The sequence below is a fragment of the Oryzias latipes genome, chromosome 1, assembly GCF_053564925.1.
Source record: "Oryzias latipes strain Hd-rR chromosome 1, Olatipes_Hd-rR_3.1".
Taxonomy (NCBI): domain Eukaryota; kingdom Metazoa; phylum Chordata; class Actinopteri; order Beloniformes; family Adrianichthyidae; genus Oryzias; species Oryzias latipes.
In genome coordinates, this window is record NC_136237.1 from 4,739,016 (window position 1) to 4,764,244 (window position 25,229).

At 38.9% G+C, this 25,229-nt stretch overlaps 1 long non-coding RNA gene across 1 annotated transcript; it reads left to right on the top strand.

Moving 5' to 3' along the window:
- Positions 1-20,617: 20,617 nt before the first annotated feature.
- LOC111948324 (uncharacterized) lies at positions 20,618-24,423 on the top strand. Its single transcript, XR_013657086.1, has 6 exons — positions 20,618-21,152; positions 21,898-22,124; positions 22,249-22,408; positions 22,495-22,704; positions 22,802-22,958; positions 23,994-24,423. It is a non-coding gene; the product is annotated as an uncharacterized LOC111948324 (long non-coding RNA).
- The last annotated feature ends 806 nt before the right edge of the window (positions 24,424-25,229 follow it).

Below are 25,229 nucleotides of genomic sequence, written 5' to 3' on the forward strand. Positions count from 1 at the left end.
AGCCACTTCCTCCAGTTCCTCTGGGGGGGACCCAGAGAGGTTTCTTGACAAGCCGGAGAGACCGGGTCTCAATAGTGTGTTCTGGATCTTCCATAGGGCCTCCACCCAGTGGGACGTGCCCAGAACACCTCCCCTGGGGACAGCTCAGGCATCTGGATCAGATGCCCGAGCCACCACGACTGTGGAGAAAACTCCTTCCAGCCACTTGTGTTTGGAACCTCGTTTCTTTGTTCTTTCTTCATGACCCAGAGCTCATGGCCATAGGTGAGTTTTGGAACAAAGGTCTACCGATAAATTGAGAGCTTCACCTTCTGACTCAGCACTCTCTTTAACACAACAGCCCAGCACAACAATAGCATAACCACAGCCATTGCTCTAAATCCGCATGTCAATCTCACGCTCCAATCTTCCCTTTCTCTTAAAAAGACCCCAATATACTTAAACTTCTCATCCTGGGGCAGGAGCTCTCCACCAACCCTGAGAGAACAAACTACCTTTCTCTAGTCAAGAACCATGACCTCAAAATTAGCAGCTCTGACCCTCATCCCAGCCACTTCACTTGGCCGCAAACTACCCCACAGTTATTTTCACGATCTCCTTTTTTACCCAGAAGTAAGACGACTCCAGGCACCGCCTTTCGCTCCTTGTGGGTGCCGCCCATTTCATGACGTCAACGAGGCACGTGCGCTCATGTTGTATACTTGTGCCTTCAGACTAACCCATGTGAAACAGTTCATTCAGTCTCACAACTATTTGTGCAAAGGTGAGATGTTACCTGTGCTCAAGGGAGTGTTCATGTTCTCCTGGGGGGGTGATGGAATGTAAGAAAAAAAATGTGAGAGTGCCCCGTCATCCCCACACCAAGACCGCCAAAGCAGCAGAGGTAGCCAGGACCCCCCGACACCCATACAGTATAAGAGAAAAACCACCCGCCGGGCAATCGCATCCGCCACCCAGGCCAGGGCCACTAGGATCGCCACAGGGGGGCATAGGGGGGCAGAGAGTGCAAGCTCCAGCCCGACCGGAAGGATAGCCCCTCTGCGGTACACTGAAAAACTGAACTAAGCTGCAAAATTTTCACAGCTATATGATATAATTAAATATTGTTAATAATGTCAGCACTCTGGGGATAAAGGTTTTACGATGTCTGCGTTTAAAATATTACCGTCTGTTTTAAACTTAATTCATTTTAAATATGCCTGCAGCACAAAAATATTGTGCCAACATAAATAGCCTCCAGTATTTTGTTGCTTTGATGTCTTACAATCTATGGTAAAGTGAATGAACTCATGGTGAAGATAATTTGTTTGTTAAAAGAAATGACAATTGCATCACCAACAGTAGCTGAGTATTTATCTAGTATTAGCTTAAACAAAATTTGTTCTGCTGCCCTTTTCCCACTTTGAGCCTCTGCCCCTCCAAAATCTTGTACATGTCCCTGATGTCAACATAGAGCTGGCCTCGGCAGTGTGTCTGCGTTTACAAAAGCGGTTTTGCAGAGAAAGTCTGCGTTTGCCTGGGGATGGTGCTCTTCCTGGAAGGGGCTGTTCCTCACTTGATGACGTCACAATGTGAGTGCAGCGTTTTTGGGGAATGTTCAGACATGCGTGAATGGAGCAAAACACAGATTGAGGCTTGTTTATCATGAGAAATTAACAATATAATACACTTTAAAGCTCAAAAAAGTTGATTTTGCATGATGTATGTCCTAAATCCTGTAATCTGCAATACCAACCAACCATGACTGGTGTGGGGGATTTTTCCTCCTGTGTCTGGTGATTTTCAGGATTCTGACAAACAGCCCATGGAGCTGTATGTCAAAAAATATTTCAAAAGTCGAGTTCTTTATTCAAAAAAAGGCATATTAATGAGGTCAGAGCTTCCAGCATTTTCTTTTTCCAATATATTTGCAGGCAACATGTCCAGTCATAAGAAAGAGAGAATTGAAAAAAGAAAAAAATCAAACTTTTCAGAGTAAATATGTTGGTGCTTACTCATGTCTTCTTGTAAATGTTGGATTCCTCAAGGACATGCTTGGGACACCAAGCTCTTTAATTAATGCAACAAGCCAGATCTTTTAAGGTTTTGAAGGTTATTGTTGCTTCATTTTTACTATTTTGTTAATGAGAATGTGTGACTAAGAGATACACAGAGATTGACGATATGTGTGATCCTGCAACCTTGGACCAAAAAGGTGCATGAGACCTAAGTTTTCAAAAACGTTTACATGCCTAAAAAATTCTAACACCGGAGGGGATACAGTGAGTTTAAACCAAAGCAGTTATAGTGAAGATGACCTCAGAGCCGGATCTCTGATGTTGTTCATGTATTCAGGTTTTTCAAAAGTCCAAGAACTCCAACTGGCAAGGTGGGCCCTGGGACAGTACCAAGGTACAGACACACAACAGTGAGAGGAGCAGCCACAACAAACGGAAAAAAAATTTACCCAATTAGGTCAGATAAAGTAAAACACTATCTAAAGATTCCTTAAATTATTTGCAATTGAAACAGAGGTTTTTAAATACAAAGAGTACCTTGAAAAAAATAAAAACCTAAATCATGGCCACATAATTTCTCAGTTGAGTTAAAATAAACATTTGGTTATTTTTAAAAAACAAAAGTTACTTTTGTCTTTTCAAAATGCAAATAATTGAAAAGTATTGTAAAAACAATGTCTAAAGATAAGATGACACATCATAGCCTATTTATGTAGCCTCATCACTGATGTGAAATGGTTGGATGCCAGTGTCCCTGGGCCTTCACCTATCAAGCGTACATTAAAATAAACAGCGTTCACACTCTTTATGTATTCCTTATTCTGGTGGGAAAGCATTTTACCTCTCCAGGCCTCATTACCACACCAACAGCAAGTACCGTGAAGGCTAGTTTGTCAAAGGTATTTTAATCACCGATTAAAACTTGGTTCTATGTGTTTGTTCAATATCCTTTTTTTTCTCCTTCCATAACTCTTGCGCTGTGCTCAGACAAAACCTACAGGTACATAGCCCCTGGTGTGAAATTCCCTTGGGCCATAGCCTTGATAAACAACGTCCCATTCAGCTCCATATGAATAATGAAGGGCAGAGTTTCGAAGAGGAGACAGTTGTTTATTCTGCAGGAATAGCTTTGCCGATGGCTGTGTAGCAGAGGTGACAGAAGAACTCATCGCCTGCTCTGACATTATCCAAATGGCACGCTTACAAAAACCTTAAAAAATAACACAAAACCTCTGTGTTCACTGTGACACACTAAATAACACCCATAAATAATAAAGAAAGTAGATAAATAGTGTGGTAGACATTAAATATTGATGTGTATTTGGCAGTAAAGGCTTGTGATGTCCTTATTAGGAGTTCTCCTGAGCCCGTGTGAGAAAATAGAAGGCTTTTTTGGAGTTTTAAAGGTGAGTCTGATAAATTATTTCTCAAAAAATGTGATTATGAAAAAGCTTAACTTTCAAAACTGCAGTGATCAGATCAGAAGTTTTGCAGCAGCGAATGTCAACCTTTGGATGTCAAACTTCTATAAAGCCTGTTTCTGAGAGGAAAATGTTGAATATCCTGTGCTGCAGTTTTTTTATGGAGCCTTTTAAATATATAATGTGGAATCCTTGTCTCTTTATGTTCACGTTAGTCATACACCTTGACTTCATCCATCAGCTTCCATAAACCGCATAGCTCTCTTTACTCCGTGGACCTGATGAAAGAAAAGTGCCGAACTGCTGAATCATGAAGTCCAGAGCAGTAAGGCAAGGCAAGGCAAGGCAAGTTTATTTGTATAGCACAATTCGTACACAAAGTAATTCAAGGTGCTTCACAAAACAGAAAAATGCATTAAAATCACAATACATCATAGAAATAATCAACGTAAAATTTACTTTAAAAGAAAAGAAAAAAAATAAAAATAAATAATAATAATTGAAAATTGATTTAAAAATAAAGGAAGGAAAGGAAAGAAAAGTGCAGATAGGACCTTTCAGTCATATACACGGCTAAACAGAAATGTTTTAAGTCTAGATTTGAACATGAACACAGAAGAGGCCTGTCTTACGACTTCAGGGAGGCTGTTCCAGATTTTAGCTGCAGAATATTGAAACGCTGATTCCCCTTGTTTAGTTCTGACTCTGGGTATCAACAGGAGGCCGGCCCCTGTGGTCCTCAGAGTACGAGATGGTTCATATGGCACTAACATGTCAGAGATGTACTTTGGTGCTCGGCCATGGAGAGACTTGTACACAAGCAGAGCTGCTTTGAAGTCTATTCTTTCAGGTACAGGGAGCCAGTGCAGAGACCTGAGCACAGGACTAATGTGATCATACTTCCTGGTTCTGGTCAGGACTCGAGCAGCAGCATTCTGGATGTACTGAAGCTGTTTTACAGCTCGTTTGGAGAGGCCGGTGAGCAGGCCGTTACAGTAGTCTAACCTGCTGGAGACAAATGCATGAATAAGTATCTCCAGGTCTGGCTTTGACACTATGTTTTTGATTTTGGCAATGTTTTTCAGATGGTAAAATGCCGCTGATGTTACTGACGTGATATGGCTGATAAAGTTCTGGTCAGAGTCCATGATTACCCCTAGATTTCTGACTTGATTTGAGGGTTTAAGAGACAGAGAATGAAGGTAGCTGCTGACACTTTCTATTTGTTTCTGTGAGCCAAAAATAATAACTTCGGTCTTGTTTGAGTTTAGCTGGAGAAAGTTGTTCTGCATCCACGCACTGATCTGTTGGAGGCAGTGGTTGAGTGAATCCACCGGCCCATATTCACCTGTTGTCAGTGACACATAGATCTGAGTATCATCTGCATAGTTGTGATAAGATATGTTATTACTGCGTATTAACTGCCCTAGTGGCAGCATGTAGAGGTTGAACAGAAGGGGTCCCAGGATCGATCCCTGGGGCACACCACAAGTCAAGGCCATGTAGTCTGAGACACAACTCCCAATTTCAACAAAATATTTCCTGTCTTCCAGATAAGACTTGAGCCAACTTAGGGCAGATCCAGAGATGCCAACCCAGTCTTGGAGTCTGTGCAAAAGGATCCCATGATCAACAGTATCAAAGGCAGCACTCAGGTCTAGCAGGATTAAGACAGAGACTTTTCCATCATCAGTGTTCAGGCGGATGTCATTGGTTACCTTGATAAGAGCAGTTTCTGTGCTATGATGGGGTCTAAAACCTGACTGGAAAACATCAAATGAATTGTTTAATAAGAGAAAATCAGTGAGCTGTTGGTAGACAACTTTTTCAAGGACTTTTCCTAAAAATGGCAGATTAGAGATAGGTCTGTAATTATTCAGTACAGTGGGATCAAGACCGCTCTTTTTCAGGAGAGGTTTAATGACTGCAGTTTTTAAGGCCTCTGGAAATATTCCAGATTGAAGAGACATGTTAACTATTTGAGTAATTGATGGCAACACACTGTTCAGGACAGACTTTAGAAATCTAGTGGGTAACACATCAAGGCAGCATGTAGACGAGCTCAGACGGGTGATGGTCTCTTGGACAGTTTGGTCAGTGACAGGTACAAAGTGAGTCAGCTCAGTACGTGCGTACGTTTAATTAACGTTACTATTTCCCATTTAGCCTTTATTGTGACATCAGAAAATGAAGTGAGTTAATAAAGTAAACACTTCTTTTTCATATTTAGCCATTGACACATCAGTAGGTAGGAAATTGATCCCAGCATAACTTTCAGAAATGGCTTAGCGGAAGGGTTTGAAATGCACAACTTTGAGTCTGAGGGGCTGCAACTCCCATACAGAGCAGCTGAGGTGAAAATGATCAAGGAAGCCAGGACTGCACTGAGCAGAGCTTAGCGTAGACATATACAGTGTGGCACAGCTGATTTCATGCCCCCAAATTTCTCATGTGGTGTATGTCTCACCGGGGAGGGTGCATAGTTTTAAACAGGAGCTTGGCTCTGCTTGTTACTTTATTATAGTTTTAAGCTAGAGGCTTTAAGGAGTGACACAAAATGGATTAATAAAGACAGATGTGAGTGCACAGCAGGGGTTGACAGCCAAACCCTGCAGTCAGGGTACATATTGGCAACAGAGCATCAAACGGCTTCACCACGGGGAGACTGAGAGCCACATCTAAAATCTCTGGTGCATGGCTGTTAAAACAATAGCAGTAATAAGTGCCACAGCATGATGCGTCTCTTCGGTGATGCAGCATTGGTCTCTGAAGTGCTTGTTAAAAAAAAAAAAAAAGACAAAACCCTCATATAATAACATCCGTGTGCAGACATGGTGGCCCTACCGTTAAAGGGAGATGTATGTTGAATTGAGATATCAAGGCAGTAATTAAATATCCAAACTGCTAAACTGCTTCCTGTACACTTTGCATAAACTAAACATTGTTGCTGCAGGGCATAGTTGGAGGGCTGGGCTAGCATACTCTACGCAGTGAACTGTCCAGTCATATGCGTGGCTCCCTGCCAGTGATTCAAGGCAGCGATGTGGCTTTTCCGTGTTCCACTTAAATACTTCATTTGAAAAAAGCCTAGTGCGTTTTAACCCACTCAAACACACATCCAATCACACATTTTTAAATGTTTAATTTTTTTTTTTTTGGCACAACTGATCACTGAGTACTTAAATTATTTTTCTATCAGACACTGGTTTGTTTTTGTTAAACGCACCGACATGTTTCAGTGGAATACCTTCCGCCTCATACCTGGAACAACATCCTCCAGCAAATAACGGACATCAAGGGGCGGAGTCACTTGTCAAAGTTTGACAGGTGACTCCACCTCAGTCACAATCATCTGTTTTTAAAGATGTCACACATTACCACCTGATGACGACCCTGACGAAGGCGGAAGGTATTCCACCGAAACATGTCGGTACGTTTAACAAAAACAAACCAGTGTCTGATAGAAAAATAATTTAAGTACTCAGTATAATTTATAGACACAATGAACTTTATTGAATCACAACTGATCACTGTTTTAAGAGCCTGATTTTAATTTAACAGTCTGGCGACCTGTGCAGAGTGCCTCTCACCTTTCCCAAACAGTAGCAAGGACAGGCACTGGCGACGCCGTGACCCCGAAAGGCATATAGCGGGTTAGGAAAATGGAGGGATGGATATTTTAATCAGAAATGAGAAACTAAACTAGAAATGAGAAACATATAAGTAAGATATTCAGATACTTTTGATAAATAAAAATAAAAGAAATGAATTTTTATTTTGTTTTTCCATCGCTGCGTTCACATCGAACATGAATCGCCTCTAATTAGATGCGAATTCGCTGCTGCACGCTTGTCCAGAGATGTGTTCACAAACCTGATGCTCCAGCCACTTGTGGGAGGAGCAACTGTTAAACATTTTAAACCTCAATGCTAAGTAGAAGCATAAACTGTATATTTGTGTCTCATTTACAGTCATGAAAGACACAGACGATGTTAACAGATCAGATTGGTTTATTTGAAAGCATCTGTAAGCAAGTCGCCATGGATGGGTTCACACGATCAGCGGTACTTTCGTCTCTCTGTGACCCAGTTTGAAGACTTGCTGTCCCGCATTAGTCCAAGGAGGGAAAGACATAAAAATAACAATAAAATTAAAAGATCTTTTTAGTTTTTTATAATAAAATGAGAAAAAAATATCACAAAGTTCAGATGGAGAACAATCAGCTGCTCCTCCATGTTTGTTTGCACTCCACCTGCTGATTAAATCATCAACATGTCACAGACCAAAGCAAAGTTCCCAATTGGTTGACATGAATTTTTCATGCTGTCACCAGACTGCCAATAAAATACTTAGTCAAAGGTACATTTTTCTCTGAAACACAACAAACTTTGCTCTGAAAAACATATTGTCAAAGTAATTTTGGTGCTTAAAACAACTGCTGAAATAAATTCTTACTGTAGGGTTGCTATGATACATGACCCTTATTGTAATCCATCTGGAGCCAGTGACTGCCTACTCCATACCATGTTAGCCATCTGCCAGTTCCACCAGGCCACTCTATTATAGTTGACACAAACCGGCTCTCGACAGCAGTTTTATGTGCTACTTGTTTTTAATCAAATGAGTTCTCCCAGTGCACGATGGGAGATACCTGGCAGCTTGTTGATTGAGTGTTTCCTCATCATTACAATCTCTAACATTCACAGACCACAGCATTAGTTCCACCACTTAACTGAGCATTGACACAAGGGTCTTATCTGCCAATTAAATGCCTTCACCCTCTGTACATTAAAGCATTTAAATGTAGTCAAAAAAAGACTTGCTAAACATTGATTACATTATAAAAAAACATCTTTAAGGCCATATTTAATATGTCTAGATGTGTAAATGCGCAACATACATGTTTGTTTTTGATTAAATGTTACCTGTTTTTTAGTCTTGAAATTAGATTTGGTTAGTAAATGTTTATTTCAATAGGCCAAAAGCTATCATATTACAGATGGAATACAAACTGTACATTTCACAGAAGAGTGCAGAAAATGCCTGATGAGGGAAGAAGGATTATTAAGTTAACATTTGTACAAGTCAGGCTGTTCAAGCACCATGTGCAAAAGCAGTTGTCTCTTTCATTTCTGTTTCCTGCATCTGATAACTGAGAAATGCTTTCAGCCACAATCTGCATCCAGGGAAGAACAGTTGAGCAAACCAGACATCCACATGGCTGCCTTACATACAATATTGTGTCAAATTGAGGCTAAAAGATGAGCAGATGGAGCACAGATCTGTTCAAGGTCAAACGAAAGCTCTTAGTGCTTCATATGTTTTAATTGAAAGAACTCAAGACTCTACAAACGGATGTATGAGTGTGGAGAAATGTACGTTAACAGGATGTGGCTGCTTCTGAGATATCCTGCACTGAGTGAGACAGCTGGAAACAGTCCGGCACCATCAAACATGTTAAAAAAATAAAAATAATGAACTGGCAACAACACAAGTTTTAAACAACTTTTATTTGAATCTGTTCTTTACTTTTTAGGACTTGCTGTGCCCTTGGAAAAAAATACGCTGAAAAGATAATACTAATAAGAACAACATTCTTTAATCTCACCAAAATTAAATTGCATTGATTTTTTTCTTTTTTCTTTTCTTTTTGGGCAGTCTTTGAAGGATAAACCTTAACTTTTCATGTTCAGCAACACAAAAAGTTTTTAAAGAGAGCTGTTAGGAAGAGCTTCCACCCAACAACAGCTGCCATTGTGCAAAAAAACTGTGATATCTTAACAAGAAGTCAAGAAGAACACACACTAACTTGTAAACTGGTTTATAATACTTGGTATAGATTTGCTTGTGTCCCAGCACGTATTTTGTTAAATGATCATTTTTTCTCCTTTAAAATCAGATTTTAACAGCAGTTCCTTAAGTCAGGTCAGGGTTTGAAAAGTTACCACCTAGAAAATGCCCAAAAAACAAAACAAAAACCCTATTCTGTTAGATTTTATTGAAATAATTCTTGATTTTGCTGATGAAAGTTGCACTTTTGTTAATCTGATAACATTATTAAAGGTTAGTATTATCTTTCTATGGCAGTTTTTACAAATTCAAACATATTTTATCTAAAAGCAAAATCAATTGCATTTTATGTTGTCATGGTTTTATTATACCATCATTCCAATGCTTTTTTATTTTATTTGTAAGACTGAATTGTAATTTTTCATTCTGAATTGTTAATTACAAAATGTGTTTTCATATAACAAGTCTGAATCGCATATTGATTTGCCAATTGCAAAAGGAATTTTTAGATTCCATGATGAAATTGCAAATTGAATTGTCAAATGAGAATTGTCTATTAGATTGAATTATGGGTAGAGAAAACTTCAATAATTTCAGGTATGTGAAAAATCTCCTTCGAAATCAAAATAAAATGGCTTAAAAATGTAAATAAATATTTAGTTGTTTAACGTGAGTTGAAATGTGATCGAAATTGTACTTTGAATTGCAGGAATTTGGCAGTGATACCAACCTCCATATTAAATATCTAAAAACCAAAGTTTTGAAAGTTATTTATGCAGAAAAAACACTAAGTGAAGACTTCATAGGTCTTTTGAAGGATCAAAATTATTTATCCTAAACTGGTCATTACCAACTGGCACAATATTTTCAGATTTAAAAGCCTGACTTTTTGTCAAGAAACGACGGCGCACTTTATAATCCAGAATGTTTTAAGTATGGTTGTGGTTACCTATGTTGAAGCGCTCTGTCAAAACGTCTGGCTGTTTTTCATACAGGTTAAAAAAATTAGGCTAGATGTTTATTTGTTTGTGTGTCTAACGTGTCATAGTGTAAATCTTTTTTATTTTTATGTGTTACTAACAAGTTTGGGAGATACAGGGACTTTGAATACACTAATGTGGCTAACATGTAGCGTGTCACAAAGAAGTTCTAGACTTACTGTGAATGCTTTTAATAAAAGCCGGACTGACGGACTTACTCTCTGACTCTTCTCTGGTTTAATACGCCTTAAATATGATTGAATTTTGAAAATAGAGCATTTATTGTGTGCCTTCTAATCTGGTGTGCCCTATAGTGCAGAGATTACGGTAATCAGTTTTTCTCTAAGAAAACCCAAATAAAGAAATTGAACAAATTGTACTCAATGTCAGTGTACTAAAGTGGGCTAAAGTGCACCTCCAGACAGACTGACAGTTAGTAACCCTTAAGAGCCTATTTCACCAAGAATTCACAAGCAAATTGGGATTTTGAGGATTCCTTTGCTTTAATTTGCAAGAAGAGAGACATTGTTGGCTTTTCCCCTCCCTCGCCATTTTCCTGTCATTTAACTATCAAAATTAAGCAAAGGGAGATGGTTTCAATATTATTACTGATCCTGCATATTAAATTGTAGAGAGAAAGTAGAAGGAGCACAAGGACTGTGGTGCTCATGGGACATTGAAGCGGTCTGAAGCCCTTGAAGAATGGTCTGACATCAGTTACATGTGAGGTGGGTGCTGCATTCTATGACATGACTGTAAGGTGGGCCACCCTTGGCAGCTTGTCAGCTTGTATCTCACTCATTATGGCTAATAATGCCCTTGCAAAAGAGATCAGTGGTTGGGTGCATGTGTAGGTGCAGGTCTCTCAATGCCAGCTGTCCCAGAATGCAGCTTCTGGGTCTTTGAGAAGAGGAAAAGCACCAGAGAGATGGAGGAAAGGAGCAGACTCAACAAAAGAAACATTCAAAGTAAAAATGAGCCACTGGGAAAAACACAGAGACATAGTTAATGTCAGCTTTAATTATCACGAATGGTCCCATGTTAAAATTTATACAAAACCTCCAACTGCAACACTAATAATAATAATGCTATTAATTAATGCAATACTGGATATGCAACATGCCTCAATAATCTTTGCCTTTTGTATTGTTATCTACTCACTGTCCACTTTATTAGGTACACCATGGTAGTACTGGGTTTGACCTCTTTTTGCCTTCAGAACTACCTTAATCCTTGGTAGCATAGTTTCAATAAGGGCCTGGAAACATTCCTCAGAGAGTTTGGTCCATATTTACATGACAGCATCACACAGTCGCTGCAGATGTGTCGGCTGCACATCAATGATGCCGATCTCCTGTTCCACCACATCCCAAAGGTTCTCTATTGGGTTGAGATCTGGTGACTGTGGAGGACATTTGAGTCCGGTGAACTCATTGTCATGTTCAATAAAGCAGACTGAGATGATTCCGGCTTTATGACACGGCACCTTATCATACCGGAAATAGTCATCAGAAGATGGGTACACTGTGGTCATAGAGGGATGGACATGGTCAGCAAACATACTCAGGTAGGCTGTGGTGTTGGAACCATGCTCAGTTGGTATTAAGGGTGTTATGAGAGTTTGTATTGGTATCCAAGCAAGGACATAAATACAGTGTATAGAGAAGTATGTATTGTCATAAAGGTTTTGGCTGGCTGTGGCAGGCATGAGTGAACAGGCTGCCCTTGAGAACCAACAATTTGGCAGAGGCTGGAGGTCCATCAAAAACATGTATAGAGAGTGGCTGATGAGGAGCAGGTGTGTGATTAGGAAGAGGTGCAGGTTTGGTTCAGGCACTGGAGGAGGGCCCGCCCACAGGAGCACAACAAAGGGCACCAAAGTGTGCCAAGAAAATGTCCCCCACACCATTGTACCACCACCAGCTTGAACCGTCGAGCAGAAAGGATCTATGCTTTTATTTTGTTGATGACAAATTCTTACTCCACCATCGGAATACAGCAGCAGAAATGGAGACTCATCAGACCAGACAATGTCTTTCCAATCTTCTATTGTCCAGTTTTAGTGAGCCTGCTGAATTGTAGCCTCAGTTTTCTGACAAGAGTGACAAGAGTGTGGTCTTCTGCTGCTGTAGCCCATGTGCCTCAAGGTTGGACATGTTGTGTATTCAGAGATGATCTTCTGCAGACCTCGGCTGGAACCAGTGGTTATTTGAGTTACTGTTGCCTTTCTATCAGCTGGAACCAGTCTGGCCATTCTCCTCTGTTCACTGACATGATCACTGACATCAACAAGGCATTTCCACCCACAGAACTGCTGCTCACTGGATATTTTCTCTTTTTCTGACCGTTCTCTGGAGACCCTAGAGATGGTTGTGGGTTAAAATCCTAGTAGATCAGCAGTTTCTAAAATACTCAGACCAGCCTGTCTGGCACCAACAACCACACAACATTCAAAGTCATTTCAATCACCTTTCTTCCTCATTCTGATGCTCAGTTTAAACTGAAGCAGAATGTCCTGACCATGTCTACATGCCTAAATACATTGAGTTGCTGCCATGTGATTGGCTGATTGGAGATTTGCGTTAAGGAGCAGTTGGTCAGGTGTCCCTAATAAAGTGGCCAGTAACAGGGATTGATGTGTTTGTTTGTTTTTTGACTACTTCAATTGTATCTTTTTTTTAAACATTTTAAATCAATATACTGTATATATTTTTTAACAGTGCATGGAGAATTATTATACACTGGAAAATGTTTTGTACTCACTTAAACAAGCCAATAAATAACAAGAAAAGTATCTGTGATCAAAAGTATGTACTATAGATGGAAACTGATGACTTGTGCTAAAGGCCTGTTGCCGTTCACTGTCATCTGGACAGGCTTATCTGCTGGCTCACTTGCAAACTGCAAGTTCTGGCACATTTTATAGCCTTGTAGCCAAAGAGCAGCACTGTTGATTTTAAATCAGCTCATGAATTCTGCTGATGGTATGCACCTCAATGTGGCAGATATGTTTGATGTCAGATTGAAAACTCAGAACTAAGCCTGCCTTCCCCTCTGGGTCAGAACACACACCCCACTAAAAAGAACAAGTCAACTCTGCTCCTGCACAGACTGACACACTCATAGTATCCACCATCTTCCTTTCCATCTCATAGAGCTAAATCCGCCTTATTTGGCATAAGCTGAGGAGGTCAACAGGGTGGACAGATGCTCCATGGTGATGGCTTCTGTATGCTAGCTGTGTGTTTTTAGCCCTACTCTAGATTTTCTCTCTTTTTTTTGGACTATTTCCCTTTGTGTCCCTTTTTTGAACGGCAAAATAAGGTAAAGTAAAGAAAGGTTTTCATCTCCAGTTGAGTGGGTTCATTTCTTAAGAAATACAAGAAAGTGATCGACACCTTACATTAGTTCACCAACTCTCACAATAGGCGCCCATGCATACATATTTGTGTTTATGCACCGTCACACCTTTTATGACAATTACAAGTTTAATCTTAACTCTTTCAGCCTCCTTTCTGTCACTCTCCCAACCTTTTTATCCTTTTACAGTAGGAAAAGAGGCGGTGCCATCTTATGCCTCTTCCTTTTTAAGCTTTGCTCAAGACGGCATTTGAAGTAAATAAAGGAAGTAAAACCCAACACTAGGTAATCCTAGAAATTAAAAGAAAAAAGAAGACTCAAGGAATTCCCCTCTGACACAACTGCCCTATATAAAGAGTGATTTGATGGGATGCCAGTCTGTCTTTGGCCAGGTTTGTTAATCAATCAGAATGCATGCCATGCCAGCAGATGGCAGTAAGGGTAAGATGCCTCTGGGGAAGCAGCAAAAAGGGTGATAGAAAAAATGGGAGAAAAGAGTGACAGAAAAGTCACTAGCCTGCAGACTAATGACCTCTGCTGCAATATGGCAGCGTGGGCGCTGTAGTTCATGTCAGTGAGTACATGCTGTCATGAAAGGGCAGGATTTACAAGTGTCTGCTTGTGTAACAGAGACATAAACACATGCCAGCATATGTTTCAGATATAAGCTCACACATATAAACAAATGTCATTTGCAAGGACTGCATGGGGACGTCACGCGTCAGCCTAACAATTTCCCGCTTGTGGGGTCTTTGGCTGTTGCAGTTTTATGGGCTGTGAGGGGAGGGCAGAAGGAAATTAGTGCCACTGTGGGGCCCATCGTGCAGATGGACAGGGCCTGGTGCATATGTTAAGAGAACATTATCCATCTCTTTTCATTTCTCTGTGTTAAAACCCCTGTCAGAGTGCACAGGGACCTGGGTGGAAAATGAATGTTCCCAAAACAATATTCAGGAGCCAACACAGCCTTCTGGATAAGTGGTGTTGACACTTATTTGTAAAAGATGACAAGAAAAACAGTTTACATGTTGAGAAACCAATAACACAATAGGAGCAGCAAACAGTTGGTGATGACTTTATGGCATCTTTGTGGAAAAGCTTTTACAAATGTTCTAGACATACTTTTTGGACATAATAAAGTTGTAGTCTTCGGTTCATGATTAATTATTTTTGGTATTTTGCAATTAGTTCAGATCATTGAGTCTCACATGGGGGACACAGACTGATCTTATGACATTTGTAATTCATTTGTAATTCTCTTCATTTATTAAAGTAATTTGTAAATGAAATGTCTCAATGTATTGCAAATACGAATTGTTTCATGCAGACTTAAATGTCTAAATATGAAATAAAATAATAGCTGAAACCCCTGGTAAACAGACTTTTTAAAAAACTGTTGCTGGCACATTGGAAAATGTTGAATCATAAACTGAAGACCAAAAGTGCGAACAGCTTTTTCGGCTCCACTCTACGTGGTGTGTGGTTGTTGAGCAGGTTGTGGCACAGCTCTGTCAACACGCATTTACCTCATCCTGTCAGGAAGGATTGAAGCCCTCCTTCTCTCGTTCTCATAAAATGTCCAGTGCATAATAGTCAGCATCCCGGTGGGGAATAAATGTGCACTAAAACACACCGAATATCGTGTTTCACAAAGAGCTTGGTTCTCCAAAAAACAAGGTCCACCAGCTCATGCTGAATGTATTTTACTTTTTTGGATTTTTATTCAAGAATTTTAGTGAGTCACTGAACATTTAAAGTCTTCAGCACCTACGACATATACTGTACTTTCACTGATAAATATTTACGGTGGCCCAGAAGGGTCACAACACAACACATTAAATATTCACAAAACTATTTTCTAAATTTAAATGAGACTGAAAATAATGATAACCATGATTCCTAAAAGCTTTTGTGTGCAGGTCTCCTTCTGAGCTTTGCTTCGTAAGGCTCCTCTTCTAATACTAATCAAGATGGCAAGAATTTTAAAACAACTGTGACACAATTTAATTATGTTTATCTCTGTCTGGATGATGTGCTCTCTTTAGTTTGTTCTGTTTTGAACTTCACAAATAACAGTCAGTGAAGGTGTACGGTTCACGATCTTAGGGGGAAATTTACTGAGACGTAAAACTGGCACTTGAATTAAATCCTTTATCCTACAAGAATAGCCTCTATTTCCAATTCAAAAACAATTAACACTAAGAGGTTTGGAAATAACACCGCCTTCGCCCAGTAGAAGCTTTGTGGGCTTTGGAAACTCTATGACCCTTACCAGAACAAAGCAGGTATAGGAAATGGATGGATGGATGTTTGGAACCAGAAAACCCAGAATGAGTACAGAAAAACATCAATACAAAGCCAAAAAAGAAAGCTAAACTGGTACAGTGCTACAATCAGAGCAGGAACAGGGTTTCAAATGCTCCCATTCTTTGGTACTGGCGACATTCAGAGAAAAAAATCCACAGAAATGTTTGAGCAAAGCTGTAAACAGCAGTGATGTATGTATCTCTCACATTGTTTTTACTGTAATTTTTCCATCCATACATCTTCTTCCACTCACCTGGGACTGGGTCGCGAGGCAGCAGTCTAAGCAAAGTTGCCCAGACTTCCCTCTCTCCAGCCGCTTCCCCCAGCTCCATTCGGGGAACCCCGAGGCGTTCCCAGGCCAGCCAATAGATGTAGTCTCCCCAGTGTGTCCTGGGACTTCCCCGGGGCCTCCGCCTAGTGGGACACGCCAGGAACACCTGCGAGGGGAGGCGTCCAAGAGACATGCAGACCAGTTATCCGAACCACCTCCACTGGCCCCTCTACTGTATTTTTTTTGTCCCATAAATGCTGCTTTCAAGATAACATCATTTTGAGGTCCAACAACTTTTAATAAAATATGTTGAAAATACACCAAACAAAACCCCATTTAGTTCACATTACAGTAGATCACTATTTCAAAATAGTGCAAGTTCCATTTGACGTCTTCCAAAAGATAATTTCATAATTTCTAACATAGAAAACGGTCAAGAATCCTCACAAAAACTGTTGTCTAGACTGTAGTTTATTTACAATAAACAAACAATGTAAAAAAACAACACACCCACACATGAGTGGATAGAAAGATATAGACGCCACAGAAAAATACAACAAAACCTTAATCTTTACTGTTCTGAATCAAATACAAGCACAACTGTGTCGTATTGCTTTTTTTCTTCCCTCTGATCTGATGGTGTTCCTCATGTCATGAGGTTCAGTTAAGCCTTTTGTTGTTCTTCTCTTTCTGTTTTCTATCTCTTTTTTAATTTTTGTTTTTTTTTCTTCTACAAAAAGACAAGCCACATTTTATTAAGGGAGAAATCAGTATTGACTACCATTTGAGTGAAGGAAACATATAGGTTCGTGAACAAATGCGCTTCAGCTTTGCTCTTTGCATGACCCTTTTGTTGTCCTCACCCCATGCTGCCATAAATCAGCGGAAGAACCTTAAATACATTAATAGAACAAAGATTATTCAGGATGCAGATCCCAAATTACAGACAGAGTGCAGCCGGGGTGGGGGCTGGGAGGGCTGTTGGTTGAAAACATCAAGCTTACCCTCATTGTACAACCTTAACCTTGGCTACAGCCACCAAGCTCCACTTAATAGCAGTTTAGGTTTGGTGTTGTCATGGCAACCAATGCTTGATTGCTTGCTCTAATCTTCTTTAATGTGGCCTAATACCATCTGTATATCTCAGTTTTTTTTTTTTTTTGTTTTTTTTTTTGCTTCAGTCACTTTCTCTCTATGTTTGGCAGCTTTTTCTGTTCCAGTGTTCAATAAGCTCACAAGATGGATTTAAAGAGAGACTTTTTTCTGCTTTCATTTTAACCTCAAATCAATCTTTAATGTCCAATTTTTAAGAATCAGCCATTTTGTTAGACGTATTTATCAATCTCCCAATGAACTCCCACTCAGAAGTTGACTATGATTACCTAGCAATTGTGCATTTATGCCTTTGTAACGATCATACAAATATTAAATATCAATATTACTTATAATCTTCATTTTTGTATTTGCATTTTTGACTGGCTTCCTTTCTTTTTATTTGAGCATAGTAGCTCTGCTTATTTTTTAATGTTTTTTTTAATCTGTTTCTACAAATGACAAAAAAATGACTGCCCAAAAACAACAAACTGTTAGAAGAAAAAAAATATAAAAAATATAAAAAATATATATATATTTATGTGTGTGTGTGTGTGTGTGTGCGCTTGTGTGTGTAACAAAATCCAGTTGTTAGGTCTCAAAGGGTTCTTGAAAAAAAAACAAATTCACTGAGAGAAGAATGCACTACATATCACTGTGCAGTTTACCACAGATGCCATCACCTGAAAGCACAATTAAAATGAAATCGAGCCTTTGGATGAACTGAAAGATATGAATGCGGAAAAAATGAAATCAATACTTATATCTTTGAAAACACTGATCCAATCTAACAGAGATCGTCTAGAGCCAATCGATCAAGTCATGCACTTTTCATTTAAATCAATATCTTGCCTCATTTACTATGCAGCTTAAAAAAAAGAAAGAAAAAACATTGGAGTAATATCTGTAAAAGCATGCATAACAAAATATATTACTAAACAAGCAAACATTCTGCACAGACACTTACTTCCCCTACCATTAAAAAGACTAAAACGGTAACATGCAAAATCTTTTCTTTGACAAAAAATCTGCCTGTTTTCACACATTATTTACCAAATTCTTCATTAATGAGTCATCATTGAACTGTTGCTTTGGATGTCTGTCATAAAAATAAAATTGCTCCAAAATAAGGCGATGAGAGAAAAGCAAGTAGTGGCTGTCATGTCAAATAGGTCATCCATACAAATCATTGACTCAAAACCCTGTAAACAAACCAATTAGTTGTATGAGGATTACAATGAGGTTTTTTGTTTCAGTTTGTAATTCAGATGGCATCAATGCACAGAAAGCAATAGTTCACATGCAGCTTCAGACAAATTCCTAACAGCTTTTGGAGTAGATGTTATGAACCATTTGTCTTAGTTTCCTGAATTGTGTCGCAGTACTCTCGTTTTTGTTGAACGAGTCTCATCTAAAGAACAGTGATAGAGGTGTAGATGACTCAGTCAGAGCTTAAACTCTGCTAAATGTATATTTTGTTCATCAGAATCTGACATTATGAGAGTTTGAGTGTTCTAAGATGGTCGTTCAGTGTGATTCAAATGGAAAATGTACATCTGTTTATCTACGTTTCTAACTATTTGTGAGCTTTTGCAATTATTCTGAGATAACTAGGTATTTAGCCCTTGCTTTGGTCAGAACTAGGGATGTCCAGATCTAATCATGTCATCAGAAATCAGGTCACATCATGTTGTTTCAGACCTGATTGGTTTTGGATTGTGCGTCCCGATCAGACATCGGATATTTATCCTGTTATTATTTTGATCAGTAGTGTATACTCCAAGATTATAGTTTCAAAAAATGCCTTGGTAGTCCTCGTATCACGAACAGTTCACGACATTTTATTGCCATGAAACACTGCAGAATAAGGCAACAGTTCGGTAGATTTGGGAAGATATTCACAGCAAGTCTATTGGTTTGTCTCAATGCAAACAACAACCTACAAGGGCTTTTCAGTAGAGAAATGATCAGAGTTTTGTTTATTATTAAAGATAAAGGCTCTCTCCTGGTGGAAAGATTTCATGTAATCCATGGACACCAGTGAAGATCACAAATCATTGAAGAAAAAAGGTTCAGAGCACTGTCTAGTGGGTTTAGATGACCCAACTCCCAATGTTAAAGTGCCTAGGATAGCACAAGGGTTACCCAATAAAAGACCAAGAGACCTGAAGTTACTAAACCTACGGTCACCAAACTTTCTCACAAAACTAATTATCATCAATTTTTACCAGTTAATAGTTAATAATTATTTCTAGTTAATAGTTGCATTAATTTTACTTAATTGTTCAAGATACTTTACAGAAGTGCTCTGTTAAAGTGTTAAATGTGAAAAGGGACCATCCTGGATCTTTTATTTCATTTTTTAAGATGTTTTACAAAAGTATCGGATTGGAAATTCAGTATCGGCAAATACACAAGATCAAATGATTCGCAATGGGAGTGGGATCAAAAATTCTGATCAGAGATCCCTGACTACATGACTCCCATTGGAGTGTTGGCTGTGATTTAGACAGAATTTATGCCCTAAGATGTATTTTATGATGTAAATTTACTAAACAATTTGAGTCACATGTAGAAAAAAAGCATCTTGACAAATGTCCCATAGCAAAGCAAAACTGAAGATGAGATCTCGTTTCTGTCACATTTACGTCTCCTAGACATAAATGAGAACTGTTTGAGACTAAACTGCTTTTCTCATTCTTCTCAAACATTTCTCCTGAGAAATAAGTCTCACAGTGAGCACTGTTTGAGATCTCAAAATTCTCTCACAACTGTCTCTTCTCCAGATCTCAATTGAGAGAAAAATGAGCCATATTATGTTGCGCTCAAGTATGTCTCAATTTGATATCCTTACTTCAAATCCCTATCTCAGTCACGTCTCAGTGAAAGACATGAATGGTTCTGTCTCTCGTTGCTCAATAATTTAGATCTTGTTTTAGCCTATTTTTTTATTGTCTCAGCAAAAAGAAAAATGAGAGTAGTACAAGCCCTAAAATGAGTCTCATGATGACACCATTACAGTTCATCTCGAGAAAATAATATTTTTTTTTATTTATGTTCAACTTAAAAAAGTTGTTTATTGCTTACATATTTATATAACTTAATTACAATTTCAAGAAAAAAAAGTTAAATAATTAAGACGGTCATGTCCTCAAAAGACATATTTTTGAAACTTTTTAAAAAACATGAAATTTCAAGACAACGTTGCAGTGTCGATTTAATAAACTTTTTTTTTTACTGCTTAGATAAACATAAATGAACAAGAATGTATGTTGGGTTAATGATGCTAGGTTTAGTTAAACACAAACACACGCATGCACTGGCACACATGCATACACGCACAAGTGCATATAGGCACACTTATATGTTGGTGGGTATAAAACATTTAACACATTGATGTCTGAACTAAATAAAGGACATTTAGGATCATATTTGGATCACCTTAAAGTGAACAAAAAATAGATTTTACATTTGAAACAAACAAATAAAATACACAAATAAAAATAATTAAATAAATAAATCAACTTTAGGACGGTACAGATTTATGGGGTTCAGTTTGAGTTACTTTATCTTTGTCTTTAAAAATCCCCCTTCATGCAGCCTTACAAGCTGAAAATATTTTCTGTTTTCTTGATTTTAGTCTGCATCATATTGAACAAACAGAAGCCTGGAGGAACCCGATTTGAATTTTAAACTGTATCACAGCCTCACTTGACACAGATTTCTGATTGGTTGATCACAGTGGGAGGGAAAAGTCTGTGGTTGACGTCACCAACGGGCCGGAATCTGCAAGCGGGAGAAGTGCAGAGAATGAGAGACTTTTGACGAGCGCTTGTCGTATTTTTTCTGCGTTTTAACAATCCGTGGGATGAATCTCCAACATTTTTTTTGCTTGTCTGGAAAAGATTCAAGTAAAATCTTTGAAGTTTGCACGGTAAGTTTGCGATTTATTTCCTCCAACTCTGAACTCAGTTGAATGCTAAAGCTTAAGCTAGCTCCGCCAGTACTGCAGACGTCTGGGCTACTCGCGGTGGCTTTGGCTGTATAAGTACTTATTACATTTTACAAAGGTTTACTTGTGCTTTTTGTAATAAAAAATAGAGACATTGAAGAGTTATTTGCAGTGCAGAGTTTACAGAATGAGCCTCGATATTTTTCCAAACGCGTGAGTGCTAAGTAACTGTTGGAAGACATTTTGCTCTTCAGTTAAGGGTCTGCAGGGTTCGTCCCATTCACAGTTTGACGACACCACAGACAGACCATTTCCATTATTGCAAACTTCAAAATGTGCAGTTTCACTGTATGTTCAATTTTTACGCTGTAAAAAGCTTTTATCTTGTTTAAAAGATCATCTTGCAGACGTTTGGCCTGTCATGTCATCTTTTGAAACTGGTTATGGACATGTGTTTAAAGTAAAGTCATCATTAACTGCTCACATGTCTAGAAAGCATAATCTGAAAATTTAAGTATGTACTGTATAGGAAAACATGTTCTCAGCCCTCTGTCAGTGGTGGAGATGTTTAGAGAGCACAGATGTAGCTAAGCCAACAAATGTCAACACTGATATGTACGAGGATTTTAGTGAATCATAAATAATATTAAAAAACCTTTCCAGATCTTACTTTGTGCTGTATAAAATGTGTGTACATCATGTTTTTTTTTCCCCTCTCTGATTCAAGGTGATATAAATTCTACACGTGAAAATGAGTGAATCAGAACCCATGTTCCTCCACACTGCCATTATGGAGGTCCTACCAGAGCCACACGACATCCTGGAAGAACACTTGCAGTCCATTGGAATAAATGGAGTTGTATGAGGATCTACGATTCATAGAAGAGGCTGACTTGCTGCCAGCTTTGAGACCTGTTCAAGCCCGGAAACGTCTTGCTTTCTGGAAATTGAAATGTGAGCCTCAAACATTACAAATGAGTTTTTGTAATGCACGGAAGTGGATATGAATATGAATGGGTAACACACTGACAGTACAGTGTAAACTTAATACACTTATACTGTTTGTTTTTTGTTGCAGACCAAACACCAGAGAACAGCACATCATCATCTGTTGAGACCTCACCAACACAATCATCATCACTTTTGTTATAGTCACCGAGGAGTTCGTCATCCACATCTTCCAGAAGCCAAGGACTGTACATACATTGACTGGGAGGACTGCTTTGAAATTCCATGGAGTAAGTTTTCTGAGGAATTTGTGCAGTCTTTGGAAAGAGACCTGGCCCAAGACTAAGGAAGGAAATGGTTTGCACTCTTGTTGCAGAAATGATGAAAGCAAGACGTTTTTCCAAACTCTAAAAGGCTGCAGATGATGCGGGGAGAGCAGAGTGGCTGCTCAGAAGAGATGAGATGTTAAAGAGATGCTCTTTCTTCTGCTCTGCTACTTTAATGAGGAGGATGCCATGTTCTTGTAGAAGATGCAGACGAGGTCCAGCTGCAGCAGGTGCCGTTGACTCCAACTGTTATTTATGTGGTAAGTAAAGTTTCAAATGTTAAATTATTCTAAAGGTTTTGTCTTTGTACACTGTACATGAGTGACATGTTTACTTTATCCATTGTTCTGTCTTTAGGACAGTCTTTCTTTTCCCCAAGGAGGTTCATGCTCAGTTGGAACCGCTCCATCGTACACAACAACATTGCAGCACTGTGCCTGATGTTCAGAAGCTACTTCTGCTTTAACAGTCATTATCCAACTGATCTGGCTTCAACCCTGGAGTTTCTGCAAAGGTACATATTTATCAGTGCTGTCATGCGATTGATTTTTGGGTGTGGTTAGTTAATCATGACCTGCAGTTAATTATTCTTATTAATATTGTATTAATCTAACTCTGGGCTGCTCATCTCTGGTCCTTGAGATCTACCAGCCTGCCTGTTTTCCAACTCTCCCTGAATTGCTTGCTGCTGATTACCTGGACCAGGTGTGTACATCCAGTCAGAATGTGGAGACATCTGATTGAGCTGATCAACAGCTAGCAGGGCTTGGAGATCTGGAAAACAGGCAGGGTGATAGATCCCAAGGACCAGGAATGAGCAGCCCTGGCTAACCTAAAATTTAGCTTTGAAAATCCTTATTTTGGGGTAATTTGATTTAAATAGCAAGATTGTGTCACATTAAAAGAAATAAAATACAATTTAAAGGGTGGCTTTATGAAGTTTTCTTAGTGTAACAGACTTTTTTCCAATCTTTACTTTTGTACCACTAAGGGATAATTCTTCAGTCTCAAACAGAACAAAGACCTAGGCCAAAGTGCTCTCATTTAAAAAACTAATGGAAATATTCTGAACAATCCAAAAAAATATTGACCACAAAATTCTTAATCATAGCATAATATTTATTCGTTGAAATATCTTATTCCACAGTTTGCCGTCTGACACGATCAGCCCTCAGCTTCCCAATTAAGACATGGGTATTATTTTTCCCTTGTTAAGAGCCAACCATGCAAAATGAGACTTTTGATCATTTCTTAAATGTTTGATCTGGACTGTATCATGAAAAATGAAATGAAACAGATTTGAACCTTATTTGTTAAATAGTTAATGCCCATAGTATGCTGCATTTCAATTCTTTTAACTAAAACAGATGTCCTCTCAAGCGACGTGTGGCTGCTTTTAGGGATGACAGAAACATAATCTTATGGTAGCATTATGCAGCTGCTTTTATAAAACTACAATTTGCTTCTAGCTTGAAGTGTTATCTTTGTTTGTTATGTGCAGTCTATTATCAATTTACTCATGCCAGATTTTAATGTTCTTGTCTTACAGCTGATGTCCTGAGATGTGCCACTCTACCTGGTTGGGAACAAATTGAAGAGGCCAAGCTCAAGAAAGCCGTTGTCAACAAATGTAGGGCAGAGCAGGTTCTAAGGCCACTGCTATGATCTACAGTATCCGGACTGGTTTCTCTTCCATCTTTTTTCTTATTTTTTATCTTAATTTGGTTCTCAAGTTGGTTCATGGATTTGATAGTCTGCAAGTTTCAGAGAATGTTTTTATGTTTATGTTTTTATAATGTTTTTTTTCAGTGTCTTGTTTAAAATCTGGAAGTATTCATGACCAGCATGTCAACCAGATTGAGTATGCCACGGTTCATGTACTTAATGTATTTAATATTTTAAAATGTGCCTAATACTGCTACCACAATTCAAATGCTGTACTGATGATGGTGCTGCCCAAATAAAGTGTAAAGCATTTACATTTCTAGTATTGTTTTTACTGTTACTGTATATCAGTGGTCTCCCATCCTGGTCCTTGAAGGTCACTGTCCTTGATGTTTTAGCTGTTTTCCTGCTCCAACAGATCTGCTGCAGTGGTTGAATTGCCTCCTCAAGTTCTGCAGGAGGTGGTTAATCACCTGTTGATTCACATCTGGGGAGCAAAGAAACATCTAAACCCTACAGGATGGTGGCCCTTGAGGACCAGGATTGGCGACCACTGCTATAAAACTAAATTCTCTTTTCTTTCTCAAATATATCTCAAATATAATTCTCATTAACGGCTTTGGTAAGACATTCAAGAGAAATGATTAAGACATGAAAGAGACATCAGACAGACAATGATGAGATCTCTTTTAGGACTCATTCTTCTCAGATTTGTCTCATGAGCGTCTTAGGTTCGTCTCTCCCACTTCTTAATTATTGCTCAAACCGTTATCTCAACTCAACCTCATTTGTCTCAGTGATGTCTTTTCTCATTATAGCTTAACTCTTGCTCCTAAGGGACCCTTAGGAGCAAGAGTTAAGAAGCAAATGATCACAGAATGATACGAATATGAGACGCTCAAACTGATCTCAAGAGACGAGATCAAGCAACATATGAGCAACAGATTTTTCCTATGGGGTAGCTTTTTCCAGTTATGGAGGTCTGCAGATGTGTTTGCACTTTTCACAACAGATCTACAGAAATCGTGGAACATTTTGCTGCCAAGATGAAGCACTTAAGCTTCCTCAAGCTGTACCGACCCTTCTTGAAAACAACATGACTGCTGCGTCTCAAGTCCAG